The following is an 11,377-nucleotide window of genomic DNA, read 5'->3' as shown; positions in this document are numbered from 1 at the left end:
GTGGTTTATGCTTTTTCTCTCCAAAATGACCCAAACAGGTCAAAGACAAGGAGTCTCGAAGGACTGATGCAGTACGCGAATGTGGAGAGACTCACACCCATCTTTTCGCTGTATATTTCCCGAGCTATTTCTTTGGTTGGTGCTTTTTTTCTTTGCAAACACTAAATCGGGCGTAAAACGTGTCGAAGCATTTACAGGACGCCAAGTGTTTGGCAAACGAGCGCGTGGTGGGAAATAGCCAGAAGAGCCTGCGACGATGGCACCTCTCGGCCACATTCCGTCCGACGAGGTCGTACAAGTCTCGAGAGAACTGAAGATGCTGTACAGCGTGCATCGTGACAGGCTCGGTCGCTTGGATCATGGGCAGTCCCTGGGAACGGAAGAAATCGCTGTGCAAGCACACACGTGGCGGAAGGGTGGGCGGGTGTGTGATGTCGCACTGGCAGCAAGTCGTCTCATGGCTGCAAACGTTTTTCTCTAGAAATTGAACCCGACATTTGGGTCAGACCACTTGTCATGTATGGCTTCTTACGGGCCTGGATTCGTCTATTCCAACAGATCAGCTACAGCTCAATGAGCCTTATCTGCATGCGCGCGCATGTTATCATGTTCGGTAAAGCTATGGCACGGGCGCCGCCCTCTTGATCAGTGCGCCACTGGTCACCCCCAGTGCAGTGACTTGGGCGCGAAGGCACATGCCTGTCACACTGGTCGGATGTCGAGCATTCTACCAATAGAGCTACGGAGGTGGAATGCCAGTGATGAGCGCGGTTTTAAGTGGTACGCAGAATACGTGCTCATCCAGAAATGGTGTGATTTCATTGAGCGGAACATTCAGACGGGCTGGAGAATGCGATGATTAATGATGGGCGGAAGAATAGCACCAAACGTCTCCTAGTATACGGCACATTGAACGAATGAACAGACCGCTCGTGCGTGTTCAGTGTCAGTGACCTTTAATCGGTTTCCACAAATAGCAACTACCTCACCGCACTGCATGCTTTATGGCTGGTGTAGGGGAGCGCCCTGCTGGCTGTTATTTGGCGCCTGCGCATCGGAATCCATAGTTAAGAACAAAAAGTGGATTAAACAGGTTACTGCAGTGTCTTTATGCGTACTTCGGTAAATGGAAGGAGACCCTCTAAAACCTTTAAGGCTTGGAGAAGACGGATCTGCTGGAGACCCTCTATTACCTTTAAGGCTTGGAAAAGAAGAATTTGCTGGTCGTAGTCTTCTTCGCTAGCATTGAAAAATCGCACAAAGCAGTCGCGGCCATCAGCAAAAACTTCCGTTCCCTGAAACAAAAACCAATGAAACACGCGGCATGCGACAACCGGCAGCTGTGTCTAGTCGTGCTTCAATGCATTCACCCATGTGCGTAGTAGAAACGGAACTATCCAGTGTTTTCCGCAGGGTTACAGCTTTTCACCGAAATCAAATGGATCCCAAAACCTAGGTGAAGGACCAGGTGCACATCGTACCTTAGCGAAGTCTTTAACGGTTTCTCTTGCATGACATGCGCCTTGACCACGGCGGGATGTGATGACGTGGCTTATCTGAAGTAAGGCGTCAATCTGGGTTTCAACTCGAAGTTCGTCTTCCCGCCGCCTGATCTGCACTGTGTAATTGCGACGCCCAATGGTTTGAAGTATGCCATCAATGGTCTGTAGCAATGCGAAAAGACACAGAAATATGATCCGATAGCAGTGATACAAGATGATTACCGATAAACAAAACAGTAACACATTCACAATAAATCTGCAAAGTAAACTTTTGAAACTTATGCTTCCACGGCGTTCATTCTGGTGCGACCTCTCGGGTGAACTAAGTCGCATCACGAGTTTCTGTTCTTCAGGCATGTCGTCCTGCTAGACAGCCTTCAAACGACTGGACTGTCTTGAGATTTTCAGTAAAACTATCCAACTGATGGCAGTTAAACCCCCCTTAAGTTGTGCTTAAAAGCATAAGTCCATTCTAATGGAAATAATTCTGCACCACTGCAAATTTATACCTTCTGTGCGGTATGTTACATTGGTTAAACGCTACTTCACTCAAACGGATTGAAAGCAGCAGTTCCGTTCTTAGCAGATCAGGGTTTGGCTGGTTTCCATGGCAACGAAAGTGGACGTTACGAAGCCGAGAATAAAGCAGGGTCATTTGAAGGTGCAGATTTGAGTTGTCTGCAAGTATGAACTTTGGATTTTGTTAAATCTGATGACTTTTGACCTGACCTAGGGAGACCAAATTTTTAACTGCAAGAGGAAATCGGGTAGGACGCATCCAATGGTGAATGTTTCGCAGCTATCGGTGCAGAAAGTTCTGACATCGGAGTTGTTTTTGCATGTGAAATTTTCTCTTCGCGCTTTTGAGGTGTTTGACTCCAGGCCAGTTATCCATGCTGCCACCTCATAACTCACCTTATCGCGTTGAATCGACTCGCGAAGGTTTCGAGACGATCAGACGGGCCGTTCCGGAGAACGGGCGTGTCTGCTTCATGCTGCGGTGCCTAGACCCTGTCGTGGTAAGCATGGGCAGATCCAGGATCTCGTCAAGGGGGCGGGAGGGCACGCAACATTGTGCGGCCCTCTAGCGCTGAGCCCCCCCCCCCCCCTCCCCACTCCCACCCTCAAAAAGAGCCCTCGCATTCGGGTCATTGGATCTGAAGTTTCTTAGAATGTCGTGCTAAAACGGGAAGACATCTTACTCTGTGCAGCCCTAGAAAAATCAACGTGTTGCGCATGCACGTACAAAAAGCTTATTCATTTTTCCAGAACATGGCGGACCCTGTCCTTTTGAGGCTAAGTTTTTTTCGGAAAAATGTGGTAACATAAACTAACATTGGCTGCTGAATACTTTTAAAATCAAGCTCGAACTTGACTCCTAGCTTGTTTACAGCTAGCCAGATGGTCGATGTTAGAAGGTTATGGCTGATAACTAATGCAGTTTTGTTTTGTTTGACATGAAGGAGTACAAACTATCCTGGTATTTGGAACGTACTTAGAACGTGATGCGCAAGTAGGTGGGACAAATTCAATAACCGACGGAAATGACACGTGCGACGTCGGCGACACGTAAAACTATGTTCCACAGTTCCGCGTAAAAGTTAATCGACGCATACCCGACTGCTGCCCTAAGGCTAACAAGGCACTAAGGCCAATGGGGACGGACGGAACCTGAGCTTTCATGGGTGTCGCGGCATGCCAACAAAGAGGTTTCCGTCAACAAGTAGTGTCCCCAGAGCAAGCGAGAGCGACCAGACGAACTCGTAAATGTCTCCAAATCATCTCGCTCGGGCCCAATGCATTACTTCCCATTGACGACGCCCCGGGACCCAATGACTTGGAAAATCACACCTGGACACCGTCGATTTGAAGTATACAAGATCCGAGATCAAGTGGATATCTTTCTACTTTTCACGGGGCATGGGAATGTACGACCTCTGGAGGCGGCCTTTGTATCGTCACGCATTACTTCGTTGTATGGTCTCTCGCTGTCACAGTGTCAACTTATAGACGAGGCGATTGCTGGACTGCAAAACTATGATCACGTCATTCTAGGCACAGATGCAGACGGAAGGGTATGCATGGAGTCATTTCTCCCTTGGACGATCCCAGAGCCATAGGAAAAATAAAAGTATTAAATCTTCCCTTCCTTTCATTCCCTTCAAGACTGTAGCCGATGGATCGTAAGTGACAACACCAGTTTCAAACAATCAAGTGAGGGTCAACTTGACCCGGTCAAGTGTAAGTTGCGCAGATTGGGCGCCGAAGTGGGAGTAGCTAACCGAGTATCCCGACAAACGCGGTACAAATAAGCTGTTCCCGAAAATAAAGAGGGTAAATTGTTTTGCGTCAAACAGATCGTCATGTTTTGTATGCGTATCTTGCGCCCCTAAAAATCCTTATCAGTGATCCCATATCCGTCGAATCGTGACAAAAAGGCGCTCCATGTGGACCCCTTGGCGCTCCAGGATGTGCACCAGCTGAACCTGTTGCGGGTAGTTAATCGTCCGGCCGATTACCCATGGTGCTGTGCGTCTGGAGTCAACAAAATGTTGCTTAACTTCAACTTCGGGATGCAAATTCAAGCGGTCGAAGTATGGAGATTAAATCAGGTTTTAGACGCGGGCTGGATCATTATTGCCGCTTCAGGCCCACTTACCGATTTTAGAAAATTACACCACTGAATCCTGGGTTAGCTTGGCATGCGCCGGTCCACTCATGTCCGTCATTTAACGGACCGAATCTGTGTCTGATGTCCGTTATTTCGTAGAATCAATAGGATGACTGCCCTGCGCCTGCTTCAGATGCAAAGATATCATGGATGGCTTTGAAGTGGCGCGCCAGGCAAGTGCCGAGCACCAACAGCGGCTGTCTATTCTGACTTTTTTATCTTCCAGCAGAATAGAGTATTGGAGTTGTCAGAAGCGACCACATGCATGGTGTAAGAGGGCGGGCAACTGGGACAGACCCGTAGCATTTTCCCTATGTGCAGGCAACCAGCAGAGGTCGGTGCATTGATCGAAAGGAGGAAGCGGAGGTGAGGGCCTAAGCAAGCCACAAGTTGGCAACTTGAGCTGATGTCTTCGGGGCAAAAAGACTGGCTGTTCGTAATGTGAAGGCGTTAAAGGTTAGAGCGCAGGTAACCCTAGTGTCGGGAAGCCTAACATAAGTGTGTGATCTGTGTAACCAGGATGAAATTAACCTAAAACTCGGCTTCTCCGCCCCTATCTATCCCGACGAAAGAAATGCACATAAGCCAGCAGCACCTGCACCTGTCACCAGAATCCCACGTCTCGCTGAACTCTGCGCTTGATCTTCCCGACCCAGCCCGTCGTGGCTTGCTCGATCATGCCGTGTGTGGTATTCGCAAGCGAGAATACACTGTATGCCCGTACTGACTCTCCGGATGAGGACGGCTTCATGTTGGTCGTGAGGCTGGCGGTGGATGACGATGCGGAAGAGGGCAATAAATGAGGACGGCGGCGACGATAAGGTCTGCTGCAGAGAGTGGGCTACAATTGAAATATGCACGCTGAAGGACGCTGAAGAGGGCCGAGACGACTACCTCAGGTCACTGAGTCGGCAGATAGTGGAGCTAAACGAGCATCACCACCGGGTCAGGTGTAGTTTGCGCGATGGTAGGAGACTGTCATGTCTAGAGGAGCCACAGTCCATGGTGAGTCTGCGGAACAGGGCATAATGATTGGTCTTGGCTCAATCCATCTAAACCTTGAATTTAAAGTCAGACTTTTATATGTAATTTCTAAACCTAGATATCACGCGGCAGTGAAGGCAATGTCATTGCTCAGACGATCAGACTTCATATGCTTACCATGACTTCCTGGCCAGACGAAGGGATGAAACTGGCCTACGAACCAGGAGAAACATCCCAGTGATCAGTCTGTATGGCATGCCAGCTACCTTCAGTCAACAAATGCCCAATTAAGATAAACAGGCCCATTTATGAGCGAACTAATACCGATTTGTCTGGCTTATGAGACCTTAAACAGACGACAGAAATCGACCCATCCGGATTTGAACACTTTTTCCGTAAATCTTTCGCGTCGCTTCCATCTTGTCAAGACGAAAGGATATGATGCCCCCACTCATCCGAACGCTTCGACCCTTATCGCTCCGTGCTTGGCCTGGGTCACACTCTGACAGCGTTGGCGCGTCAAACTGAGACACGATCATGCCTCGTTTGGATGTGCTGATGGACTCTTTGCACTTGTCAAGCACTCTGCAGTACTCTGCCGCTGCCGGTGTCTCTATTCGCCGCGGGCCACATGCTGTTTTTTCCGCTGTGCGAGTACAGTGTTTGTACGTTTGGCGCGGGTGCTCGTTCCGGACATGTGTGAGACGACGATCAATAGGGCGGCCCTTTAAGGGCATCGATCCCGCCGTAGGCAAAACAGTACACAGGGAGAACGCAGTACAGTGCAGCTGTAGCCACAATGGCGGGGCCAGCAGTGTTGGAGGCTCTATCGGTCTGCCGCGCCGACGGCCGGGCGCTCGGCGCCTACGCCTCTGCAAAATGTAAGCCCGGCGGAGGAATCGCCGACACTTCGGCGGTTCCCTGGGATCCCCGGCCCTTTTATGTGTTAAAGACTTGAGTCGGGTTAATGCACCTTAAAGAAAAGGAATGCGTGTGGGAATGTTGAGCTTCCGTACTCGCACATTATTTCCGATCCGTTATATGTCGTGCACTCCTTTCGTGCTTGCGTCGTAGAATAGTAATTACCATATCTAATATGCAAACATGTCGCTCATGTGTGCTGTTAAACGACGTGCTGACCCCGGCCTGGCGGTGCTGCTCTATGCGTTTCAATGAACAGTCATTGCGAAAAATGGCAGATCCATGAAAATGTGCGACATGAATTTTGTACCACTCGACAGAAAGCGTCGTAGTTTACTTAATGACTCCCCGCGGGTAGCGGCAGAGGGGGTCCTGCACGGTACGTAGGCAGTTGTCTAGCCGTGGGTTGAAACGTCCTACTCCCTACGGAAATTAAGGAGTGGCTGTTGGGCAATTTCTCCATGACTCACAGATGGAGTGGGACACATTTTTGCACGTCGCTGGCCGCTGGTGAGAGAAGCAGTAGCACGTTGTAGGGTACCGTTGATGGATTGGCGACTCGCAGAACATGAGACTCACTTTTCAGCGGCTTCTTGCGAATCCCAGAAGGTGAACGTCGGAAGAGGGCGTCAGGCTGTCGGAAGCATGGCCGATTTTTTCCGTTGGTAGATTCACATGCGGCCACAGAGCGGGGTTCGCTAAGATGACCATGGGCAACTGACCATTAGCAGCGGCAGTGAACTCGGTAACTGTGGGTACCATTGTTGGAATCGTTCCAGCAACTCCAACTGGCGAGGTTCGCACATATGAGCCGATGAGGGATTCCGGCGACAAATTATGAGCCGATAGGGACTCCGGCGTGCCGATGAGGGATTCCAGTATTATTCAGTGACGACAGATGGTGGGGATGCAGCGGTTAGCCTTACGCCACGTGGCCACTGTTTACTGGCGACAAATTCCGAGGGACACATGCTGCATGGCTGTACGGTTCTGATCATAGTTGAGGAGTCTGATCATTGTACATCATTTGCGCGGACTGTGTGTAGTGAACACACTACAGGTCTCCCTTCGATGCAACAGGTAACAAGCACGCGTGAGACGGTGTGAATGTATGAATGCTGGTTGCGGAATCCCAGTAACGTGACGTTTGCTGCCCACGTTAGGGCGGAAGTATCTATTTCGTAAAACCTCATGCATTGTCAGTGAGCCAATGTTTTTTCCACCTTTTACAGTCGCTCCACGTCAGTCGGTTTAGGAGAGGGAATTGCCCCAATTATAAGTACCAGCAAATCAACGCAGTGAGTCATCAACAATGGCATGAAGAATAAATATAAACAAATGCACTAATTGCCGGTAGACGTATTACTTCCAAGGAGCTTTCCTTTTGTGAGGCTGATTATACGCACAGCTAACCTAAACAACTCAATCAATACATTTCATTAACGTGGTCACTCCGGCGGAGTGGCCCTGTTACCAAGCGGATTATTGTGTAAACATATTCCATTTATTACACAACTTCATGTTTTAGCACGTAACGGAACTTCAGCTAAGTTATTGACTTAGTCACGGCGCTTGTTGCCTTCATGCAAGTTGGGCCTTAGGAATCTCGTGACGACCGTTTTGAGTCGGTGCAGAATCCGCCGGGAGATCGTGGAAGTATTGCGCTAAACAAATGAGCAGCCTTTGCTCCGAGTTCCGCGGACGGTAAAAAATAAAGTTGAACGGAACAGCGATATGAAAAATCCCGCGTACTAACGGCAGCGATCCTAGGCATGATGCGTTCATTGTCGGGTAACCCTGTTTGAGGCATGGGTGCGTGGGAAAACTCAGCAGAACACGACAGAAGTGCAGTGCCACGGACAGATCAGAAGACTCACATCCATCTAAACAACAACCACTTTGTTGTTAACACATCTCTGCGTTCTTAGCGCGTCAACCGTGTCCATTTGAGCCGATACCTTCTCAAGTACGGCGAGGTATGATCGCCCTGCGGCCCTGCCTGGAACGCCCAGTCTCGGCTTGTCATCGCCAGTATCGGGAGTCTCTTTTCTTTGAAGCTGCGTTCGCGGAGAGGTTTCCGACGGGGCTGAGAGTTCGGCACTCTCGCAATACGCGTCGCGACGCACTTCCTCGCCTCTCTCTCTCTCTCTCTCATCTCTCTCGTATCCTCTCTCTCTCTCTCTCTCTCTCTCTCTCGCTCTCTCTCTCTCTCTCTCTCTCCTCTCTCTCTCTCTCTCTCTCTCTCTCTCTCTCTCTCTCTCTCTCGCCGGCCGACGGCGCTCGAGTGGACCGTCAGGCCGTGATTGTGTAAACAACGCATCCCACGCGCCACTGCTGCGTCTGGCCGTGAACCCGCCCTTGGCACGAGCCCGTGGGCTCCTGCCGACAGCACCGCACCCGCCGTCCGCCGCTCGCCGTGTAAACAGAGCCCGCGCCCCCGGACCGACGCCCAGCCCACGCCCACGGCGGGCGCTGGTGAGTCGGCGGCCGGGCCGGGTGTCGAGTGTGTTGGCGTGAAGTGTGTGGTGGGAGCGAGTGCCGGCGGTGAGTGCCTGATCACGGCGTTTTCGTGGAGCGGGGCTGGCGCGGAGCGAGGACGGGCTCGATGCCTGTGTGTATGTGCCTGGTAGCAGCGGGGTGCTCGAGTGACAGGCGACGGGACGTGACGCTTGCAGGGACCGATCAGCGGCGGTGCGGACACCTGATTAGTTAGCGCACACTCGTGGGGCCCCGACTCGTGAGCTCATTGGTGAGAGCAAGATAAGAATCCGGCTTGTGGCCAACGAGAACGCCTAGCCTTCGTCAGATCGGGTCGTTTCAGTTCAGATTTTGACATCATTGTTTCATTTCGTGCAGCGTGTTCTGCGTAACCATCAGTGCAACACGATTATGTAGGGCAACAAAAAACACGAACACCTGTGATTCTGAAGTAATTACGTCCAATCACATCCAATGCTGGTAGTGTTCCACCACACATCTGAAATTATGTTTTCAGCACCGGGTTGTTTTACCGCACGCAAACCTATCATCGTAGCGCGCGTTCCAATCGCTCACGAAGCACCACACCGCTCATAGCGGGGGCAGCATCCAGTGTGATGACCTAACCAATTTGGTGACCTGACCCGCGACCAATCAGGCTCGAAACCCACGAGTCGGCGGACGTCCGCGAGCGGGCGCTCCACCAGCCGTCACGACTTCACGTCACTATAGCGGCCAGTGACACCCGACAACTCATCAGCCTGAGCCGGGGCCGCTGGCCGGCCTTGCCGAACGCGGCACGTGCCTCTCTCCCCCCCCCCCCTCCCACCCCCGTACACTGACCGGGGGCGGAAGTGTCTTGTTCGTCCGCGGAGAGATAGCGCGGCCGGCATGAACTTTGGCCGCGCTGGTGTGCTGGTCTGCATTTGGTCGGCTGGGCACGGCTGGGTGGCCACTGTCACAGAGATCTGGTTTGCCACTCACGAAATTGAGAGAGAGGGAGAGAGAGAGAGAGAGAGAGAGAGAGAGGAGAGAAGAGAGAGAGAGAGAGAGAGAGAGAGAGAGAGAGAGAGAGAGAGAAGAGAGAGAGAGAGAGAGGAGAGAGAGAGAGAGAGAGAGAGAGAGAGAGGAGAGAGAGAGAGAGAATGAGAGAGAGAGAGAGGGCACTTGGGTTCTTCAGCCCAAGGGTGTCGTCACCTCCAGGGAAGGAGCAGGGGCAATGCCCGAAATTGTCCCCCGTTTTGGGACACCACTAGTAATGAACGCTAGAGATCACCGTTATTTCTAGTGCGCAATCCCTGAACTAACAGACCTTTGCGCAATGTCACGTTTTAAAACACAAACGGGTGGTGTGTTTGAGTCGCTTATCATAACAAACCCATCCACCTTCTACATCCCAGTAAGTGTGTCCCAGTTAGTGTGTCATAGCGCCGCAGTCCACCGCCTTGGAGGGCCCTGACCAGAAAGGTCTCGTGCGGTGTGATCCATATTTCATCAACCGGCCGCCGGGATTGGGCTTGACTAGAAGAGCTATATACTCTCCGCAAGTACTGCCTCATTGCAAATCATTTTCCTTCTCCGCAGCGCAAGGGACGCGCTGAGCTTTGTGGTATAAAACCGTGACGCATCATTTGCTTGTTGTCCAAACGCGAAATTTAATCGCTTACCGCGCTGCTTCACTGACCAATAACCCAACAACCGAAACCAGACGGCCTAAGCGTGCCATCCGATGGAGAAAAAGACTGATCCGGCAATCTCAGCCGGCACCGCTCTTCACCGCCGCCACACCCCTCCCTCCGCCGTACCCCTGACCTTGCGCCGCCCCGGTCGCCGACCGGCCCTCCCCTTCGACGCGTCGCGTATCCGGAGGGAGGGGGAGGGGGGGCGGCGGATGAAGCTCGTCTGCCGGCGTCAGTGCGCGCCCGCGTGGCCGAGCGGCGGGCCCTGTACCGCGGATCCGCGGGTCGATCCCAGGAGACGGTCGGGCGGCGGCGGCGCGTGTCGTGGCGGCGTGCGGCCGGGGCTGCCTGAGTCAGCGATACGGCTGCACCCCAGCAGCTAACGGCGGCGATAATGCGGCAGGCGGCTGGGACGACGACGTAGCGCCGCCAGTCGGCCGGCCGCGGAGGAGGCAGCTGCAGGGCGACGACCGGCCTCCGACCATGGACCGTGCCAGAGCGCCGCTCACCGGGGCCGACAAGACTACGGAGGCCAACATCACGCCTGAGACCAGGTCAGTGATGGCTCCGACCGCAGGGTCAAGGTCAGCGGTCACTGAGACGGCTGCGTTGAGGTCGGCGGCCACTGACGGCAGGGACCTGTGTAATGATCGCTCCGAGGGCTAGGACCGGGTCAGTGGTCACTTGGACGGCTTCACACGGGACTGAGAAGGCTGGTTCCTGGTCAGGCGGCCCACTGCGGGGTTCAGGATCAGGCTGACCATCGTGGCGGCTGGGCCGTGGTCAGCGTGTGCTCTGAAGGCTGGGCCAGGGCCTGGGCCGATTTGGTCCGAGTCGGCGGTCACTGAGACGGCTGATCCCGCGCCGCGTCACCGGCCGTGCGATGCAGTGACATAGAGGACACCGCCACGGACGAGCCCAGGTCAAAGGTCACTGAGACGGCTGACCCCGCGTCGCGTCACCGGCCGTGTGAAGCAGTGGCAGCGGGCACCGCCACGGACGAGCCCAGGTCAAAGTTCACTGAGTTCCTCGTTAAAACTGTTCCCAGGCCTGCTGAACTGCTGGTCGAACTGAGGCTAGGCTGTAACGCTACAAATGAGTCCAGATTAGTGACATGAAGCGCATTGTTATGCCTCAGTTGG

At 52.8% G+C, this 11,377-nt stretch overlaps 1 long non-coding RNA gene across 1 annotated transcript; it reads right to left on the bottom strand.

The window, feature by feature from the left end:
• Positions 1 to 330: 330 nt before the first annotated feature.
• LOC119090589 (uncharacterized) lies at positions 331 to 2,208 on the bottom strand. Its single transcript, XR_005093265.1, has 3 exons — positions 1,482 to 2,208; positions 1,194 to 1,295; positions 331 to 370 (listed from the first exon to the last, which is right to left on the bottom strand). It is a non-coding gene; the product is annotated as an uncharacterized LOC119090589 (long non-coding RNA).
• Between the last annotated feature and the right edge of the window lie 9,169 nt (positions 2,209 to 11,377).

This window comes from Pollicipes pollicipes, unplaced genomic scaffold, assembly GCF_011947565.3.
Source record: "Pollicipes pollicipes isolate AB1234 unplaced genomic scaffold, Ppol_2.1 Scaffold_3087;HRSCAF=3621_pilon_pilon_pilon, whole genome shotgun sequence".
NCBI classification, from domain to species: domain Eukaryota; kingdom Metazoa; phylum Arthropoda; class Thecostraca; order Pollicipedomorpha; family Pollicipedidae; genus Pollicipes; species Pollicipes pollicipes.
This window is presented reverse-complemented; position numbering and strand designations above follow the sequence as displayed.